Source organism: Solea senegalensis, linkage group LG2, assembly GCF_019176455.1.
Source record: "Solea senegalensis isolate Sse05_10M linkage group LG2, IFAPA_SoseM_1, whole genome shotgun sequence".
NCBI classification, from domain to species: domain Eukaryota; kingdom Metazoa; phylum Chordata; class Actinopteri; order Pleuronectiformes; family Soleidae; genus Solea; species Solea senegalensis.
The window spans coordinates 1,168,651-1,189,123 of NC_058022.1; the positions used below are offsets into that span (position 1 = coordinate 1,168,651).

A 20,473-nucleotide genomic window follows, 5' to 3' on the forward strand; every position below is an offset into this window, starting at 1 on the left:
CACTGGGGTTTTCTCCACACACACCACCGTTTGCCTGCTTGGTCCACAGCTTGATGGACCTGAATCTAGCATCCTGAGTGTCAAAGCTGATCGCCAAAGGAAGTTTCTCCTACGGATGCAATCTTGATGACATCCAAAGCTTCCAAATTTGACTTGTTTTTTCTGTGGGTATATTTCTGCACCACAGTATTGTAAAGGTACAGTATGTCTGTTAGGGTACTAAATTGTAAATTAGTACAATAAGGGGTACGCTATTGTCTTTAACAAAGGGACACCCCCAGCAGCAAGCTTTTGGAAAGGTAAACATGGGTTCTTCTATTTTTGAGTGTGACTTGTCAATGAGTAAATAAACATAAATAAACAGAAATAATTCTTGTGTGTTACTCTGCGGTTTAACAGAATTGAAAATGGGCTTGAACTGCAGTAATGGCCATCATACAAAACCCATCTCACACCTAAAAAATGTAATATAGTGGGTTTTTTTGCCAACAATTCCTGACACTATTGTCTTTGTTTAAGACAGACTAAAAATGTTTGATGCCGGCCGAACTGAAGGTGAAGATGAGAAAAGGCGACTGGAGATTACATCACACGCAGGTTATGTGACTGTCGAGGAAGCATGTTTTCACATAAACAAAAATGTATTTGGGATCAAACCTGGGATCTGTAGGTCCAGTCTAGGGGCTCTGATGTGTTATGGGTCAATTGTTGTTTGATTCCCGACATCTCTGCCCACATTCATACACGTATCCTCTCTCAGCCCTTTAAATCTCTCTGGATGAAGGTGTCTTCGGCATGTGCTCTCCTCATGTTGTGTAATGTTGTTATGAAAGTAGACAGCAAACAAAGGGGAATTCTTTGAGTTTACGAAACCTGTTGAGGAAAGCAGAAGAGTAAGAAAAGTCACATTACTGCAGAAGTGAGAATAATGCCACGTTCTTGGAACTTGGAACGGCTACAACCAAGAACAGAAAATAACATTCACAGCCTATATTTGCCTACACTAAGAACAAAAAAGAATAAATAATAAAATAAAGATGTACTAAGTACTAATATTAAGTGTGCAGTCCAAAAAGTATAAGAAGAGGTAATTGAACATTAATAAGTGAACTACGTATAACCTAATATATACAAGTAAGTGTTCAGTGTACATTGGCACTGAAGTAAAGGCTAACTTATCTCAAGCTAGCAATTGCTAGCAAGATATGGTATTTTGCACGCACAAAAAAAAACAGTGTAGCAACACGTCCACGGTTAAAAATTGAACAGTACAAGAACTGAATAAAATAAGTACCAATATACAGTGTATTAACAGTATAAGAAGTAATTATAAATGAACTGTGTACAAGCTAATACAAGTGTTAAGTGTACATTGGTACTGAAGGAAAGGCTAACTTATCTCAAGCTAGCAATTGTTGGAAATTTTGCAGAAACACAAAAATAGCGTAGCCACATCCACGATTAAAAATGAAACAGTAATATGTATACGACTGACTTACAGTAAAAAACTGTGCTGATGGAGATTTTGCAGGTATCTGTTTACAACTTTTTGCTTTCATTCCCTAGATTTTAACACAAATAATGTAATATATGTGGGTGAACTGAGGATAACTGTTGGTAAAAAGCTGCAGACAAATGTTGAAAAAGGCCTAGAAATGTAGGAGATAGTGGACAAAAACAACAGATAATATAATAGGAAAAAAAAAACAGGAAAACAATAGTTGACGACACTCACTGTATCAATCCCAACTATCAGTTTATGACATCAGCGAATAAGAGATGGTTTTGAAGAAGATTTGTAGGGTTTTAAAAGGGCCGTGACGTCCTGGAATTCAGTAATGATACAAAACCCATCTCAAACCTGAAAAATGTAACATACTCTATTATGCCAACAATTCCTGGGACGCCTTGTTCTCCTTACACAACCCGTGTTTGCTGCCAGCAGCACTTGAACTGTGCAGAACCGAGGGTGAAGATGAGAAAAGACGACGGGTGGTCATGTGACAAGTCAAGATGTCGAGGACTTTAAGTCAAGATTATCGAGATTTTGAGAACAAAGTCCAAGTTTAAGAAGGAAAAATGTTGAGATTAAAGTCAAAATGCAGAGGATTTTGTGTGTCAAGAAAAAAACGTCCAACATTTTTGAGAATGAAATCAATTTAGAGAATAAAAAAGGAAAGGTTTTGATGAGATGAAATGTTAAAAATACAGTTGAAACATCGAGGACGGACTCAAAATTAAAGTTAAATTGTACAGGGATTGAATCCCAATCTACCACTGATCCACAGCCACTTGTTATACATGTCCATGATCCTGAAAAGACCCTCATGTTACATAATTACAACAACGACCACCAGTGTTCTGTTCTGATGAATTGGTCATTTCCCACAAACTGTACGTTCTCATGCGTCACACACTGTATGTATACGTGTGTGTGACTGAGTGAATGCACTGTACCCACACTGTGAAACAATGAACCTGAGGAAACCACTAATGATTTAACAATAATGTAGGACATGTTTTTCCATAAACAGACATGAAACACTTTCAAACACTCACATGTGCTTTCTTCTTTTTCATACATTCACTCGTTCATCTGACAGCAGCAAAACACAGTTACAGCTGTTAAATTATTAATTGAACTAAAAATAAAAGTTGTATGATAACAGTTTTCCAAAGAAATGGAAAGTAATGACCCATGGAAACAAAGTTTTACCCATGACCCATGATTGATGTTGTTTAATTTGTTTTTGTTCTCCTACATCCTCTCATCTCTACAGTCTTTACATCCTAAGTTCAACTTAGTTGTTTTTTCTACATGTATTTTATTGACTTGTGTGAGCTTTTACATATTTTTATTCATCCTGTCCTCTTTTATTTATTCATCAGTACGGCACTTTGGTCCACTGCGGTTGCTTTAAAGAGCTGAACAGGTGTGCTGTACCTAATAAAGTGGCCCATTAATGTATTTGCTTGAGACAAAAAAAGGTAATGATGATGGATGAAGTGATGCACGCTGACAGCAGGTAAAATATTTTCAATGAAGACGGCCTTAACTGCACGTAGACACACACACACCCTCAGTCTATAGCCTGTGAATCCAGCTGCTCCTTTAATCAGTGGTTCATCACCGTAGCAACCATTTTAATATTCTTTGAATTGAATAATCTGAAATACACACAAAAGATGGATGGAAACACATTAAAATTTCCAATTTTTACAGTACAAGTTTAAAATAACAAAATGTGACACACAAGAAATAATTTTTGGGCTTTTTACACACACACACACACACACACACACAATGTAGGAAGCCTCTGTCCACGTGTGTGACCCCCCTCCATTTTTTTTATGTTATCCAACAACTTTCACCTTTCCCCTCAGGAAACACTGCAGACGATGAGGGTCCAGACAGTCTTGTCCCAAAACAAACAATACTCGCATGAAACCTCTGACCTCTGACCTCCCATCACACACGGTCATGAGACGCCGCAGACACAATCACATGACCGGCCGCTGACTGGCCTAACCCTCTTCATTTCCCTTTAATCTGTTTTTATTGTTTATTATTTGTCCAGATCATGCACAAAATTAAGAGATAATTTCCTTTGTACTAAACTCTACAGCCTATAATAACCAATAATAGCCAATAACGACCAATCATCCAATCAAATTTGTTTTTGTTTTTTACAAATATTTGATTATTTTCCCCCCAAGAAAAAATCTTTCTAGTTCAGGACCCACTTTTTTAAGGGTATCTTTTGTCTTTGTCTCTCTCGGGGGTGCCACTCAAGTCCAAGTCAAGTCTCAAGTCTGTGAGCTTGAGTCCAAGTCGAGACTTGATTGTTTGAGATTGAGTCCAAGTTAAGACTCAAGTCTTTGAGCTCCAGTCAAAGTCAAATCTTTGACCTTAAGTCCAAGTTAAAACTCAAGCCTTTGAGCTCCAGTCAAAGTCAAATCTTTGAGCTTAAGTCCAAGTTAAAACTCAAGCCTTTGAGCTCGAATCCAAGTCAAATCTTGAGTCTTTGAGCGAGAGTCTAAGTCAGGTCTCAATTCTCAGAGCAGAGAATGTTTTCATGATTTAAAACAAAATTCTTAAATTGGTGACTTCTTTTAATCATTCCAATTTGGCAACGCTTTATATATAATTGCTTTACATTGATTTTAACTTACACATTCTGTGCATTACTGTATAATAATAACTTTATATTTCTGATAATATTGAAAGTAATAGCTGTAGTCACTAGATTTCAAGAACTTTTTCCATTTTTTGTTGTTGTGGTCACAGATATTCATACATACCACCTGATCTTTCGCACCTCTGCTTGCTTTTCACTCACTCCTCTTTTCTCTCGTCACAGCCCATCACAATCTTCATCTCTCATTCGTCCTCACCCCGCCTGTCTTCTTGCACCTTTACACACATTTTTACTGTCACTGGCAGCATAATCACAGGCTAAACCAGTGATTATACCTTTAATTGCACACTTGTTTATACTTGAACACAGATTTGGTCGTATTTGTCACAGAGGTTTCTGGGTGGGTGTGTTTATCCTCCTTGTTGAGGGACGTATTTGAAGGTAAATACAGTGATGTTGTTTACAGTTTCTGTGGTGTCAGAGTACAAATGTCATGTTTTGTGTGTAATTGTAGGCATACAAATATCTAAACTTCACAGTTTAACCTAAACGTAGCTTTTTATTGAAGGTGTGCATTTCATAATTTGTCTTAACAAGCATACAATTGTCACAGTTGTCCTAGAAAGACCTGCTGCGCTGACGTAAAAGGTTTATCAGAGAGTTGAAGACGTCTGGTCTTACTAGTCTCAGGTCTTTGAAAGGCAAGACAAGCAAAGTCTCAAGTCTCCATCTGACTCTGCACTGAAATTCATCAAGGTTCTTCGTCCAAGTCTTCATCCGAGCAGAGACAAAGAATAGTGGGTGTGTGAAGCTGTGGCACCAATCATTCTCCGATGAGCTCATCCAAACACAGACAGAACTCTGTCAGTGACCACAGACGGACAGAGAGGACAGAGAGAGGAGAGGAGGAGGAGGATGAAGGGGAAAAGTTGTTTTTGGATAAGTGGGATGAAGCGTCTGCCGAAAGCGGAGAAGGAGGTCAGAGAAAACTCCTGGAGTTTTAGCACCTGCGTCATTTTCTTGGCCCCGTTTTAAGTCCAGTGGCAACGCGGGTTGTGCATGAGGAATTATGCGCGGCAGCCAAGCATAGCTAATTTGTCATGAGGATGAATTACAGTGAGACACATTATATTACAATGTAATGTCGTGTCTTCTCAGACAGCTGCGGGGGAAAGTCTTGAGTTTCTCTGTCTCCGCTGGCAGACAGACACCAGGTACAGGACAACCGGTCCAACGACTACTTTCAACTGTCAGAAATGTTCTTACCCCAATATCACGTTCGTGCAATCGTAACCTGTTTTTAATTGTGTGCAAATTAATGTCTGGTTTGTAGGTGAGATTGAAACGCTGTCGTGAGCAGCTGTTGGTGATTTATGTTGTTGTTGTTATTAGTAGGGATGCACGATATATCGGCATTAATATTGTTATCGGCCGATGTTCGTCATTTTTTAACATATCGGCATCGGTTCAATGAGTAAAACTGCGCCGATTTTAACAACCGATGTTTATACCCGTCTAATTGCTGTTTGTGTATGTGTGTCGGGAAGGGGAGGCCATGCGGCATTTGTTTGGGCATATGACAGCGTCAGTGGCGCAAGCGCAGCACAAGATGTGTGTGTGTGTGTGTTGAGGAGAGAGAATGTCAGGGTGTCAATAGAAGATACGTAAAAAGCATTATGCAACACTTGCAAAGTCGAGGTAATGCGCGGAGCGTTCCGCGTCAAGTCATTCAATACCACAAATTTGATTATGTCATTTGAAAAACCGTCACCCTGAAGTACACAAACAACGGCAGGAAGCTAACGCTAGTAACATTAGGCAGCAGACAAAAAAAGAAAGCGCAGCTGGGACTCGACCAAAGGAAGACAGTGGCCAGGGCAATAACGATCAAGGTAATGGAAATGATTGCTCTTGACGACCAGCCGAGGGTTCCGACGGTTGATAGCGCATATTGAACCCCGCAACAACCTGCCAAGTCGGCGCTACTTTTCCGATGTTTTGCAATTGAATAAATATCTGGTTGCCATGAATACTGGCAAGTTTAATAAAGTATTTTAACATGTATTTTTTATTATGGCAGCTCTTAGTAGAGCTTGTCAGGTATTGTTTCTCATATTTGTTGTGTAGTTTTATTGTGAAGGGAAGTGGCGCGGTTGTTGTTGCCGGAAGGAAGGGTTGTTGACTTTATTTACATACCCAGTATAGACGCCCTTATCTAGGTTACAGTAACTTTGGCAGGGTATTATTTTTATTTATCATTTATCATATTCATGTTTGTAATTTATGATCCAAACTTTCTCACAGGAGTTTAGTGAGTTGAGGGAGTTAAACTGTAATTTAATTTAGTTACACACTTGCTACAAGTGGTAAAGGTTTCTAAAAACCTTTACTTGTAGTTGGTTACTTGTGTCTTATGTGACCTTGTTATTTGGAGGTAAAACATGTTTTGAAAATAAAGGATGACATTCAAAAATTCAGCTTGCATGATTTTCATTCTGTACAAACTTTTATCATCTCAGAAACTTTTTTTTAAAACATATATCGATATCGGTAGATATCGGTTATCGGCCATAGCAGCAATATTAATATCGGATATCGGTATCGGTATCGGTGGAAATAGTCATATCGGTGCATCCCTAGTTATTAGTCTTTTAGTGAAACAGAAATATTGTTCAATTATGTGAAAACAGACAGTCTAAGGGCCAAACTGAAGAACACTTTTTTTTCAATCATTTCAGAATAAAGTGGTTATATTATATAATTGTTATTCATATAAATACTTAATCTTTTTGGCACGTCAGCACCACATTATCATCATTAGCATCAGGACTAAGGAAAAGATTGTGAAAGAAACTGAGTCTGTTAGGATGAAAGAATCACACAGATTTGGAGGAAATCCACAGGTAAGGCTACCACAGGTAACATGTGCGTTCTGTTGCTATTTAATCATAAAAATAATACATTAAATGAAATATTGATATGTATACACATTATATAACAACAATAATAACAATAATATTCTCAAAAGATAAATTTTTTTCCCTTTCAGAACAAACTATCAGACCTGCAACGTTTAAATCAACGTTCAAATCAACATCCAATAATGATTTATAGAAAGAAGATATCAAATCTGTCACGTGTAAAGATACAGTATCAATGTTAACTACTGCATCAGGGCCAGCCCAAGCCTTTATGGGGCCCTAAGATCAATTTGATTTGGGGCCCCCCATGTTACCACAATGCTTGACTATTATTGATTGAACAGATGTGCAAATGTTCCCCAGGTTTCCTCCCACAGTCCAAAACCATGCAATGTGGGGACGGCCTGGGGGCTACATGTTTAAAAAAAAACACATTTCACTGTCCCTGAAAGATTCTTACGTGAATTCCTACAGTAGCAGACCGCGGACCGTGAATGCCGCTCTTCATGTAGCCTAACAAATTCGATGGTGTTGAAAGCTCTTTTGTACTCGGATACGTGTGCACACTTCGAGATGTGCCTGGTTCACGTATTTATCTTGGAATTTTGACCTGAGTGCATAGAAAACTAAACTAACAACAAAGTCACCTTATCTCTAATGTCAATATACCAGTGTGTGAAGTATATGTGAGCAAGAGGAGGATGATGAGAGAATAAATCTGCCTCCTGTGACTTATTTGCTTGGTCTGTTTACGCCACTGCATTTTAACATTTTACTGAGAGAAATCGGTATTTTCTCAGGTAGTTCTTGGTATAAAAAAGTTTGAGAAGCACTGCTTCAGCATTTGCTGCACCATCATCTCACATCAGCCTCTTGAGAGTGAAATCTACTCTCCACACTGACCTCCATGTTGTCCTGTACAGTATTTACACTGCAGTTAAGCATTAAACTCCAGGTATGCATTTTGTTCTCGTGTCATAATCTCATACCATCGACACTCACAAACCAGCTCTTGACAGCTTCTGTCAACAAAGCTCCACGGCGTGAGTCAACTCCGCCCCTTTTGTTTGCCAAAAAATGCCTATATATGTGACTCGTGCTGTTTTCGCGATTGCGTCACTTTTTGTGTGCACACATGACAAGGATTAATTCAAACAAAAGAGTGTGGAAGAAGAAGGAGAAGAAGTCACGTAGACCCCGTTTGTCTCACAAGGCGCGTAAGCTATGCCGGGCATGCACGGGTGAATTACAGTGCGCAGTTTTATTGTCATCTTGAGGTTACAGTGGTGGATTACAGAAACGTGGGGGCTTCTGGCATCGAGGAATGTGGTCACGCAGGCACGGAGCGAGGCCCAGTGTTTATGCTGCGCTCTGTGAAACAGGGTTCTGTTCCTTCTGCAGCCCCCTCTGACCTAGATTTCCTTTTTTTTTTGCCAAATCTGACGTTACACTATCCGTGCAGGATTCTCCTGTGGCCTCTGGTTCTGAAAGTCACACTATAGGAAGAAAAAAGAAAAAAAACACACTCAGATATTTACAGCCTGATTCAAACAGTGACAGCCTTAACAGAGTGTCGGGGAGAGATTTTATGATAGCGACTGCACAGTGTTTTTCCAAGGCTACTCTCCTTTTCTCTTTAGTCTTTGCTGAGTAAATACACAAAGCCGTTCCAGGGATGTCGCAATGTTAGTTTAGCAGGAATGAGCCTGGAAAGGCCTTGGTGTGTACTAATACTTCGGGTTTTCTTGGCATGTGCAAGATGTAGGGGCATCACGATTGTGAATCCAATGTCGATCGAAAAGGACGCCACAATCTCAAACTTCGACATCAAAGGTTGAATTGAGGATTAAACCATGTTAGGGATGGTAATCGGTATCAGACACAATCACTGGATCAGATATGGGACAGATAAAAATGTAAAATCCAATAAAAATCAATCCTATATATCAGCAAAAATCAGCAAAAGCATTTTACCTGAGTCACGTTCTGGCTGTTTATTTCTTCTTCTTTTATGGGAGAACAATATTTGTGACCCCGGATTTAAACATTAATTAACACTTCTTAATTGCACCCTAGTTCGTTCAGTCGGAAAATTTTCAAATCTGGTCCTCATTGAAAAACGTTTGGACACCCCTGTCCTCAACTTAACTGTGTGGAAGACCAGATATCTGCACTAAAAGAGAGGGAAAAAGAGATCGGAATCGAATCAATCGGAATCGTGACATCCCTGGCAAGATGATACCAGCATCTCACGTTCCGACATAAGCTTAACAAAAGTGCAATAATAGCAGTTAGAGGAGCAGCTGGCCAAGGCCAACACAACACAAGGACTTGTACATTTGTAGAGGATTTGCACGTGCAGATATTGATGTCATGTTTCTGCTGCACCGATGCACTCCTGGCTGTTTGTTGCCTCTGTAACAGATTGTTTCACAGGACGATGCTGCGGGCAACGGGAGGCCGCACTGTCATGCTCACAGAGAATTAGTTCCACATGTGGATGACTGTCGGTGTAAACAGGGAGGGGTGTGGGCCCCGATCTAAGTGGATCATGCTACGCCTCAGACTAATAGACAGTGAAGGTTCTGGAAGGAAATAAAGAAGAATTTAAAATGGATTAATTCATGCAAAAAAAGAACCGCTGGTTTCAATTAAGACAACAACAAAAAAAAAGGCATAAAGAGCCATGAAGGCTTTTTATTGAATCCATATTCAGAAATTAGATTAATGAAGAAGTAAGCAGTTATTAAGTTAATGGTGTTTGGTTAAGAATTTAAAGCCGGGAACAATAAAAGACTCTTTTAAAGCTAATTTGGTCGGATTACATGGATTATACAGTGACATTAGCCTGGTGTAATGAAACGTTGCGCTGTCAGTGATGGAATTCCTCATCTATCACTGTCACTTAAAGATAAGATAAAATAAAATAAGATAAGGTTAAGGCTCAGAGTTCAAGGAGCTTTATTTTGTCATCATGTAAGGAACATGTGGAATGACATGTATGGTACTCCGGTCTCTGTCTCCTATATTTAAAATTAGAAAAATAATTAATCATTTGTTTGTATTTTAATACAAACAAACCTATGTTTGAGTTAAATGTGAAATGTGGTACAAAAACAAGTCTCTTTGAGTCGCTGCCCATTATCACTTATGTTTTAATAGCCTGTTTACATTTTTTTGTTATGGTCACGTGACCTCCCTTCCAGTGAATCTCTCATGATGTCAATAAGTTAGTGGTCACATGACAGGGATTCAGCCGTGTCTGTTTACCATGTACAATATCCTGGTGCTGAGCTTTTAATTATGCTGACATCAATCCCTCCGAGTCATATATACAAGTACACACATGCTGGACTATCTGTGTGTGTGTGTGTTGTGTGTGTGTGTGTGTGTGTGTGTGTGTGTGTGTGTGTGCATCGGCTAACGTCATTGCAGGAAACAAGTGCAGCAGGGCCTGAAGTTGGAAACCCAAGAACTGAATTAACATGAGGGGACGTCCACCGCGGCCTTGTAAGCTGTGTGTGACATATTAGACATATACACCAGTGCCAGTGGGTGATAATGATGATGATGATAAATATGAAATACGACTGGCAAAGAGAAACTCTGAGAGACAGACAGAAAAGGGCAGGAAGGTCAACACAGAAAGCCTGGAGAAAAAAAGGAAAATTAAATGAGAGGATGCAGAGAGGAAAAACAATGAGGGCGCCAACTAGTGGTGAAGTGTTGTCCAGTGTTTCCCTTTCTACTGTATAGGAGGACCCTCTTTTTAAAGATGTCAAGTATACGTAAACACAGCCATATCTGTAAAACCTAATATAGCTTTGAAATATAAACCTGTAACTAAATGATGGGAAAAATCCAGCAAATTTGTTTGAGGACGTCAAAAAAAAAATCTCTTGTGATACATCTATGGGTCCCAAACCAGTCTTTGGGAATCCCTAGTGTATAATCCACTGAGCTGTGCCAGGTTTTACCAACAGAGAGGGGTGCTAAAGCAAGCTAATGCTGAAGAAAATCAAAACAATACTACAAACTGTGTAGCGTTAGCTTGCTAGCTTGGCTACTTAGTCTGCTAATGCTAAGCAGTACAGTAACAACTGACTCAACTGACTTGTTAGCATCAGGCTAGCCGCGTTTTTTTCTTTTCTGCCGACTCATTGTTCTCTTAAGTGGCTGTAGATTCAGAAGCAAGCTTTTAAAATTACACTCAAAAATTGTCGCTTGCATCCATTTTTAGTTCACCTCAAACTACGGTGGCCTTTTTCATGCCAGAAAGGTGTGCGTTTGTTTGTTCTAGCTACTGAAGAAACACTTTTGGAACAAGATGGCGGCTTCCATAAAGAAAGCAAGGCTAAAACTAAACTAAAGTACACATAAAAGGATTATTCTAAGATTTTTTTCCGATTATCTACACACAAGGAAGTTATCTTCTTCTGGTTTGGAGTAAATAACACAACTAAATATAATTAATATAACTAGTGTTACATTTGTATTAATAGTAGTCAAGCACAGCTGGTGGTGGGAGGGGGCCCCAAATCAAATCCCATAAAGGCTTGGGTGCAACCAGGGAAGTTGTTATTATTCTGAATGGACATTTGGAGGAATGAGCCTCTCCTGCGCAATAATTGAGTTAGCGCAGCTTCAAAATATTATTCCATCAGTCGTTAAAAAATAATAACGTTACCGGCATCGTAAACAGAGAAATTCCAACTGTCTTCCGCGGATACTTTTTTTTCATGCAGTCGTCTTCCAAGAACAGACTATTTACAATTGTGTAACTGCAAAACTGACATTTTTCGGAAGTCATTGTGTCGCGCAGCAGATTACAGGGCTGTGTCTCGTGGCGCGGCGCCACACTCCACACTTCCACCACCAGCACCAGCACATTAGGCTCTTCGTCACCTCCGAGACATTCGCCCAGGTGTTTTCACAGTCGCACTTTACTGTGTCTCTGACTGACAGGGAGGCGGATCTTCTCACCGTCAGCTGTGTAATTTAAGTTATAGGTTTGGCAGCTGATGGCATCGCTGTCATTGTCTGTCTACAGGAAGGAAAGGATGTTTGCGATGACAGCAGAGGGAACAACAGAATTCCAGGCATTGTGTGAATGTATGTGTGTGTGTGTGTGTGTGATGTGTGTATCTGTGATTGTATTAATATCTTTCTGGGGTCCAAAAAAACATACAAACCTATCTTAGTGGGGCCCCCGCTTAGGGGGTTAGGGTCAGGGTTAAGGTTATACGGCACTCTGTTGTGACGGTTAAGGGTTAGGGTTAGTGGTTAGGTGTGTGTGTTTGTGTGTTTGTGTGTGTGTGTGTGTGTGTGTGTGTGTGTGTGTGTGTCTTGTTATCTGGGGACATATCAGACTGGACTAGACAGACAGATTTTTTTTCATGTTGACAGAAATCACAGATATTCTGTCTCTTCCAATTCTTTTATTGTTGTGTGTGTGTGTGTGTTTGTGCAGTAAATTTCAGCCCAACAGTAAATTGCGTGGGACCAAAGGCCAAGACTAATATAACACGTCTTTATTGTTTTCCCTGTTGAAAATATTTAATATTACTTAATTACATAATAAAAAAAACATTAGGATGCAATGATGTGACAAACATGAGCATGACGATGGTTTTCTGAGCCGATCGGCACAAAATCATGACATGTTCATGAAACAAAACACAGTCATGCTAGAGGACATGACACAAGACGACCCAAATCTATCTCTTTCTTTCCACAAACATGTTTTTTCGGCTTCAGATTCCAGGTGATTCACTCAAGCAGCTGTGTTTCCATGTGATTCACGCAGGAATCATGAAGACAGGAAAGACAGAGAGCAGTTGGTCCAACTCGTCCTAGTTGACTCATGTCTCCTGTCAGATGTCACCTCCTGATGCACAGGAATCTGTCAGCGGTTCGTTTTTAACTGTCACTCACACTACAAAGCTAGAGTGGAAAGAGATGTTCTGTTCTGTTCTGTTCTGTTCTTCAGGGGATTTTAGTATCAAATCCTTTGCATCAGCTTTTAAACTGTGTGTGCTTTTATTTTGAAGCCTTGCGTCTGCATTGCCTGCAGGAACACACTTAAGTGCCCATATTGTTCTCAGCATTCGTGCAGAGAAGAAAGTAAAATAGAAAATAAATAGTCTTCAAAATGAGGGAGGTGTGAGTGTTGTCTCTGTGTTGTCATTTAAAACAAAGTTTGTGACCTCCAGCTCCCACAGGTGTCATTTTCTCAGACTGACAAAATACAGCTCAAAATTACACAAAATTTTGTTTGTGGAGCCTCACTTTGCCTCACCTATGTGTTATCTTTGTGCATTTATACACTGTATATATACACATATATATAATTTTAAGTATGTTAGGGTATCAGGGACACAGTATATTTTATGTTTTTCTTTGTGTATGATCTTGTTGTAAAGTGTTTCACTATCATGTTATGGTTATTTATCAATTTCCTCTTGTATGTTAGCATATTCTCTTGTCTCAAAGGTGAAAGGTGAATTTTACCGTATACACACATTGTGTTGCACATTCTTATAGCCTCTGTAGATATACGTTTTTAACATAGTAACGAAAACAGCATAAATGCTCTCTGTTCTAAGGGTCAACAACAAAAATGCAACTTTAAAACATGCAATGAAAATGCATGTTATCTTCCTTATACATTAAATGGTTTGGGGGCATTTTGTATGAGGGTCTTGTGATAAGATAAACCAGTCAACACTGACTTTGCCTCCTATTCAACCTCTTCATCCTCACAACTGCCCACCCAGAAGGAGTGAAACTCATGAGCTCAGTCCCACCACAGGGCAGCTGATAGGTAAAAAAGTATGTATGTTTGTATGTAAATGTTCGTTCGCTCACATACACACACACACAGTCCGAAGTATCTCTCTTTCGCACACACACACAAGCTCCCATGTAGATCTGGAACCTCTGTGCCGACCCCCGCCTCACCCTGAGAAATGTGCCATATCGATGCTGAGAAGCAGGTCAAGCATTCTGTAAGTGCAGCAAAGTGAGATAATTGTAACATAGACCGCTTACGGCTTACTATTAAAACACCCTCCCCTCAACCTCGACCCACCCCCTAAAAAAGTCTCCGCCCTCCTTCTTACCCAGACCTCCTCACACAGCATTTGAAAACAACCTGCTTTTCTTCAAAGGTGGCAGCCTCTCGTGTAAAAGACAGTGGTGGTGATTTCATCGGGTTTTAACGATGGATAGGTCATGAAATGCTCAGTGATTGGTGAGTTGGGCTCCCCCCTTGATGTTTGACGAATACTAGGTCACAGAGTCGTGCAAGGCCGGCAAGGTCTCACACATGCACCGGCTTTGCATGTCACCTCCAACGACTGGTACGCTGTCGACTCCCTCCCTCCTGAGCTAATCCTTGACTGAATCCATGTGACGAAAGGGTCGCGAGGGTGTAAGGAAACATGACCGTGAGTGGTCAAGCACGTATGACTGCGTGTGACTGAGGACACAAAGGGTTCAGAGACCGTATCCCCAACTGTGGCTTGTTTTTTAATGACCGGTGGAGCAGGAGCTTCTGTGGCCTGGTGCCCCTCTTTTAGCAGAATGTGTGAGCCACTGGTTCCAGTGAGGTTACAGGATTAGGAGCACAGACTTTGATGTACACTGAGTAATGAGAAAAACTAACCTCAGTCACACTGTAAAGCAAGAGACGAATAAAATTTGATTGTGAAACTACATGACGGTTTACAGGGTTTTCGTGTGCTACGATTGAGACTGGGTCAATGTAAGAAATGCTTGTAGCAGCCCGACACTCATTTATATGCCTAAGATATATTGTCTCACCTTAAAACAGAAATGACAAGGTGTTTGAGTTTGTATTTTTACACAGTAGATACTGCGATTACCTGTTTTTTGGGGTTAAACTTATATGTACTACTATAGTACCCGATAACTTTTGACACATTGACACATTCAATATACTTTCTTTGAAATAACTCACCCCAGCCAACTCTGTAAAATGAGGAAAATGTATAACTTTTGAAATGAACAGTTAGGTTGTTTTACACAAAACCAGGGGTTATTCTATGGTTTTCTTTAAATATAACAAAAACAAATAGTGCCATTAAATGCCACGCGGTTAGTGTATAGGTTAGCCCTCTTGCCTAGACAGCTAGGAGACACAGGTTCGAGCCCCGGTTAGAGCAAGGGCCTTACTGCATTGAATTTGCATGTGTTCTCCAGCTTCTTCCCACAGTCTAAAAACATGCTATATAGGAATTATTATGACACTCCAGGCCTATAACCATATGTCAGCTGAGATTGGAGGATATAACAATATGGATTAAGTGACTATTGACAGTCACTTTTCACTCTGGTTATTTAACCAGCTGACCTTTACCTTAACAGTCGACCTAAAATGATAAATGAACAGCATTTATCAAACTAAATTGATTTGGTACTGTACAATTACTATAGAAACTTAGATAAAACACCAGGAAAGTTTACAGTAACGTCCCTCTTCCACCTGTGTTCTTGTTAAACCCTTGTACTCTTTCACAACATACAAAACACCAATAAACTCTTCTTTCGACTTAATTACAACAGTAAGCAGACAGTTTAACTTACAGCATTCAGTCGCGGTCCGAACAACGATATTCCTATCCAGAACATTCCAACAGTCCTCCCTCGGCGCTCCGTGCTAGCCCACTTAGCTTAGCCTCCTCCTGACGTCAGCAGCTCCTCAGTGGACTTGGTTCAGACACACTTTTACTCACACTCCTTATAACGTATTAATATGCACACGTACTGCTCAGGTTCACATATAAACTTCTCTTGTTTCTTAAAACTTGTCAACATTTAACAGCTTCGTTACCACTTCAACACTACAAAACCAGCCGCGCTCTCTTCGCTTTTCCGTCTCTCTCCTCTCTCCTTATCCAACCGCGCCCTCTACTGGGCGCCTCCATTTCTGCAACCAATTACTGCAGGAGATTCTGATTTAGGTCTCTTTTCTTTTTAGAAAACATCACTTTCTACCCTAAACCTATTTGTAACTATTAATAGTTTATTTTTTAATGCACTTATTTACATTTTACCTCATTATAACCAAATGACCTATATATTTCAGTTTCAGGCATTTCTTTACCAACTCAGTTTTGTTCAGTTTTGTGGTCTTTCCAAGTCTTTTCCTTCTCATAACCTAATTAGTAACTTATTTTATGCCCACATTTTTTAACAAGGGCTACAACTTTTTTGATGAAGCGACAAACAGAGCAATGAAGAAGAACTAGAGGTACCCAACCTCTCCATTGCTCCGTTTTGTATGTGTTCACATGGTGTCTACAAACCATGGGAAAATAAAGCCAATTCCAATTGTATAGCTAAAGTATCTGTACATTAAACAGAGCATAGCCGATGTTAGCTTTTCCATTATCAGCATAAACAAAGTCATTGAGCCAGACCAGGATGGCCGAGTGGTTAAGGCGTTGGACTTAAGATCCAATGGACAATAGTCCTCGTGGGTTCGAACCCCACTCCTGGTAGGTAAGAAAGTTTTAGCCGCTGAATTACAACTTTGAATTCTGGGCAAGATCAAGGGTTGATGTGCGTAAGTAAGTACTGCCTATAGTTTCTAAAGCTGGGTAGTTTGTGTTCACACAGGTCAAATTAATCGTCACTGATTTGGTTTGTGTGCAGATGAAAGTAAGAAGCTTCAGAAGCTTTACTTGTATCATAATTTATTTAGTATATCATAAACTGTAAGTGTTTAATTTACATTTCATATGCATTGTGTGTTTTTAATTTACGCTGTGGTCACTTTAAAAATCTAAAGTGTCATTTTTGCGGGACCTGTAGTTAGCAAGAAAACTCACGTTATTTGTTGTTCAGAGTTCTCAAAGTTGTTTTTGTATCTGTGTTTACTCACTGCAGCTGTATTTACGTCTACATCTTCTGCCTATAATGTAGCAATCATAGCTTTAAAAACACTGTCTATATTATTATCTAAACTCACATATCACTATTTTAAAGACTGTTCAAAGTTGTCACTGCTATGAACTAGCATAGCATTGATTCACATATAAATGCTATGCTAGTGTAGCAATAAGTATACCCAGGACGGCACAAAAACTATTACTAAAAAATGTTGAGGTAAAAGTTAAGCTAACTACTTTTACTGTTGTTAACTCCCGAGCAAGATTTTGAGATAAGCTAACTGCTTTTACCCTTGTTCACTTAGGAGTTAGCAATGCTAACTTAGCTTAACGTAGCAAAGAAGAAAAAAGAGTGCGACATTAGCTAACAACTTAACAACAACGAAAGAAGTTAGTGCAGTATACCGAGTTAACTGATCTTTTCATGTTAGTCATGTTAACTGTAAAATTAGTCACTTTACCTTATAAAGTTTAGAGGTAAGCAATAAACTGCAAAAGCAATTTGTTGTTAGCGTCATAGCTTTTCAGGGTTAGGCTGTGTTTGCCATTTCGTGCTGGAGGGAAACAAATGTTAGTTTAAATCACTGAAGACAATGAAAAGCTTGTTTTTTTGTTTTTTTAAAAAAAGGTGCTGCATTGCTGCATGCTGGTGAGAGAAACCAGACACTGAACCATGTAATAAAAACATTTGTAAGCCGTAGGTATCAGTTACTGGGTAATTCCTGGCATCAACCATAAATCTGGATTTACTACAACTGTGCTGCATTACATTACAGCATAGTGACCTTTTTTTTGTTTAAGCAGGACATTATCTGGATCATATCAATGTCGTCAAGAAAAAAACGCCAGGCGCGTGAATCAAAGTGGGCAGAGAATAGTTGGTTTGACTGAAATGACCACAAGCCTTAAATTCTGGGCATATTGTGAGCAAATATCCCCCACCCCCTATTTTATTGTGCATTTTTGTGTGTATGTGTATCGATGCGGTCACCACACATTAAAAAAAGAGCAGTTGTGTGTCTGTTTGTGTCAGCTGACCTGAATCTAATTAGAACCATGATTCTCAGATAATCAGACATTAAAAAAAAAAAAAAGTACCTAAAACTTCAGATGTAAAGCAGAAAAGTAAAGCAATGTCAGACCGTGTTTTAATGGGCTGACCGGTCTTTGTGTACCGGCAGGTCTTTCTTTGACCTGACAAAGAGATTTGGAAAGTGACTTTCATTTGCTCTTTTCACGTTGTGACCAAGTGGCCTTCAGGGAGAGGGGGCAACCACTTAGAGCCAATCCATGAGTCTCCTGGGCTCTGAGTGTCTGCTGACCTTTCCTTGTTTTTATGTACCTTTTAGAAGGTCAAGAGCCAACCTGAAAAAGGGTCGAGGGAGTTCAGCTTTAGGCAATCCATTAGATAATGTTATGATTCTGATTGTCAGGAGTGCATCATGAAGTCTTTTTAAGGTACTTGATTGCATCCTGGTGGTTGTCAGAGCACGCTTTGACTTTGAGAACAAAGGAATTTGAGACATACTGTCCTATAGACATCATCTCCTGCCACATGAGATGATCCACAACAAATGATTCAGGAACTGGTTATTCACGATAAAGTGGACGGATGTTGTCTTATAATGCAGCTTAATTAAGAACATCATTAATGAGGAAGTGGTTTGATGTAGGCGTTTTTGGTGGGGGGTGCATGAGGGTTCCTATGGAAACACGAGGGGAAAAATCACCCGAGGATGTGAGGTGACCCACATTTGAAACCCCCATTCCCCTAACTGGCAACCCCACATCTCCCCCCTCTGGGCGACATGCTGATTGGTTCATTACCCATAGTGAACACATTTATTGACCCCCACCCTTGAACACCCCCCACTCACACACATACAGTATATGTATATATATATATATATACACACACATGCTCCTCCAGATCCTCCTGCCCCGTGGAGGTTCCTTCAAACATAGCTCCACACTCTGCTGGAATCCACGGATGTGTGATGGAGAAATTAAGTGCTTTTATTAATACGATTTATAATCATATGAAACATGACTAGAATATGATCTATAATAATATACAATTTATTCATTGACATTGTACAAGATGAAACCATCTTCTGAAACCTGTGTCTACATTGTACAATACGTTAGTTTGTGTGAATTTGTGTTAATTCCTGTGCAAGCTTTTTTTCTAACCACTCAAATTAAAATAATATAAAGGCATAAAACAAATAAATACGGATATAACTAGGAATAGAAACATACAGCGTGGCAGAAAATTAATAGGGAAATTAAGATATCTTTATTTAATATGATGATTTGACCATACTTTTTGGTTGTACATGTATGATCTTACTTTTATTTATGTGTAGTTATTGTAATACTTCTAATAGCTGGAGCAAGTGTAATAAAACCAATTTTCACCTGGGACAGAGGGTTGAACCCCACCTTTAAATATTAAGTAACTACTTTTAGATATTTGTACTTCATTACCTGCCGGTGTTGGTTTAGTTTCACTTCAGATCATTGGCAGTGGGTATTTTTATGCATGTGTATGTGGAGGTTCTGTTCAAACACATGTATGTCAGGGCTCCGTCCTGCTCGCCCTCCACTCCCTGCACTTTCATTACTCCCTCCAGGGATGCGGTTGAACCCTCTCTGAAGGTTACCGTTTTCGAATCGCATCAACATGATTTACCTTGATCATTGCACGTGTGTTTCTTCCTTACTCTCCATGAGCTGTCACTTCTGCTTACTGCCGCTTCACTGCAGTGACAGACCGACCGTTGTCCTCGGCCAGCGGCTCTACTGTTACTGTAGTTTAGCTGCTGCTGAGCCATGTCTTATTGGTTCAGAGACAAACAAAAGGAACTGAACACATGTGCCACAACTATGTAAAGAGAAAATACACAGAAATAAATTATGGATTTAATAGTTTCATTGTGTTTATTATTTAAATAAATGTCTGTAATCTTATGATTCCTACCTTTATCTCCAACTCTTTACCTTATTAATTACATAATGAGCATCTATCTATCTATTCACAATTATATTTATAATTAAAAAGTGTATCACACTTTAATGAAGATGTGAATTAAGGCCAACAATTATAACATAACAGTCCTAAAAAGCAAAGAAAATATGTCAAATATTTTTAAATGATAAATTATGCCGTCTCATCCTATACTGTTGGTATTGTATTCTTCCACGTTTTCATACAAATCTACCAAAAATACTGTAACTATCATTTTTTTTATACACATTAACACACGTGTTCCTTCACCTTCATTATTCTCATTCGGCCTCACCTAGCATCCATTCAGATAAAAAGCAAATATTGAATATTTACTGTTAACAGATATCTAAATAGCTCTGAGTCCATTTTTTTTTCAGCTGCCGTTTGAGAGCCAGTCACCTCATAGGCCAATAACTGTGTTTTTGCCTTAGTCTTTGGCGCCCTCATGTGGTCACAAGAAGAACACGTAGGTTGGATTTTAGATTA

The 20,473-nt window shown here is 39.4% G+C and overlaps 1 non-coding gene across 1 annotated transcript; it reads left to right on the forward strand.

Annotated features, from left to right (window-relative positions):
* Positions 1 to 16,501: 16,501 nt before the first annotated feature.
* Positions 16,502 to 16,584, forward strand: trnal-uaa. Its single transcript has one exon. It is a non-coding gene; the product is annotated as a tRNA-Leu (tRNA).
* Positions 16,585 to 20,473: the final 3,889 nt, after the last annotated feature.